This window comes from Eurosta solidaginis, chromosome 1, assembly GCF_040869045.1.
Source record: "Eurosta solidaginis isolate ZX-2024a chromosome 1, ASM4086904v1, whole genome shotgun sequence".
Classification (NCBI taxonomy): domain Eukaryota; kingdom Metazoa; phylum Arthropoda; class Insecta; order Diptera; family Tephritidae; genus Eurosta; species Eurosta solidaginis.
In genome coordinates, this window is record NC_090319.1 from 384757246 (window position 1) to 384759025 (window position 1780).

A 1780-nucleotide genomic window follows, 5' to 3' on the forward strand; every position below is an offset into this window, starting at 1 on the left:
TTTTTCGTTGTACAGTTAACACAAACAGTAATCACATCCGAACGCAAAAATTAGATCCAAAATGAAAAGTGAGTTTATCAAAAAAAAAAAATTATAATGATAAGAAAATAATTTAATTATGATTTCTAGTATTCCAGTTTCTTCTTAGCTTAATGCTGGCTCTCATGTTGGTGACACCATCAGTTTTTGGCGCCGTATACACTGTCCCAACTGCTGCACCAACACCGCCAACCATTAACCCGCCTAGTGGTCCAAGTGGTCCTGTTAATAATAATAATAATGGGCCACCGAGTGTATCGACAACCGAAGTTGCAGCACCAGTTGTCACCGGTGTTCCATTGTATGGCGCCATGCCGAAAATTTGAATTTAAAAAAATTACTGAACAGTTTTATGAATTTGTGAAAAGTGCCGAGCACTCTGCTTGCGCTCCAATGGACTGGCTTTTGTATTTTTGTGTGTATAAAACATATTATTAGAAGTAAAAAGGGCTTATTAGGCGAAAATTTGTTTGGTTTTATTTAAAAACGTTACAATTCTCATTTTCGAAATGCGACAACTTTTACAGAGGGAGAATAAGCTTCAGTAAAGACAATCTTTGACATACTCAAATCAAGGACTTCATTACCACAAAAATCGTTTATAATGAAACATAACACCAAGCCTTTCAACGAGGCTTCCTCATTTGACGACAATCGCGGAAAGATTTTCAGTCTCTTTGATTTGAGAGCTTGTACCTGGTAGAGATGTTGATCATCTCATTAATGCAAAGGCTGCCATCAGTGCCCTACAAGAAGTGATATTAATTAAGGTGTTGCAACAAGAATTTTGAGGTGCAACTTATAGGATGTCAAATCCAAATACCACCAACCCTTACGATTCCTAGCCCTAGCGGGTTAAGAGGTTTAGTGTATTCCCGCGGCAAGTCATGCCTGTTGTAAGAGGCGATAGATGCGAACGTTAGTGTTTAAAAAATATTTATCGTGGCAGTCAGTTTCACCCACATCTGTCACACTTCCCCAAAACTTCAAGGATGTGACCAGAAGCAATAACAACAAAAACAAAAATAAACGATGCACGGGGCCTAAAAAAACCCCAAGTGAGTTACAGGTGGTGGAAATAGGGATTCAATATATTCTTGACTTTTACAACTGGTCTGTCTGGTTGTAGTCCGATGTAGCATTCAGTAGGATCAGACGAGTTTTATGGCACCAATGCGGCTTTTGATTTGCTACTTGGGTGACCTTGGTTGCAGCCATTATACCTGCTTACTCACAGAAGGAAAACTGGGTGCCTAGTCATAAAGGGATAGAAGGTAACGAAAATACCGATGAGTTGGCAAAGGAGGGTGCAGCGCACGCTGAGTTGACGATAGACGTCCCAATCCGTTTGAGAGAAATCATAACGCGTGGCTGCAAAATTTCTAAGATCATGTGCAAAGCCTACCATATTAAACTAACAAAGTGGCGCATGTCTCTGAAGAGAGAAGACTTAGGACTCACAATGGGTATACTGACTGGGCACTGCCTTCTGGCGTCACATGCTTATAAATTAAGTCTCGTCAGTAACAGCAAGTGCTGGAAGTGTGAACTGAATGAAGAAACGGTTGAGCACGTTCTGTGTTCGTGTCCTGCGCTCGCCAGGTCAAGGCTCCAGCTATTAGGGGCGGTAGAGTTGCCAGATCTCGAGGAAGCAATTAAGCTGCGTCCTAGAAAACTGCTACTATTTGCCAATAGGACGGAGTTTTCCTATAGCATATGTCCTGGCACCTGATTGGAGTTC

General features: G+C 41.2%; 1 long non-coding RNA gene across 1 annotated transcript; it reads left to right on the plus strand.

Annotated features, from left to right (window-relative positions):
- LOC137245462 (uncharacterized) lies at positions 1-504 on the plus strand. Its single transcript, XR_010951331.1, has 2 exons — positions 1-68; positions 130-504. It is a non-coding gene; the product is annotated as an uncharacterized lncRNA (long non-coding RNA).
- The last annotated feature ends 1276 nt before the right edge of the window (positions 505-1780 follow it).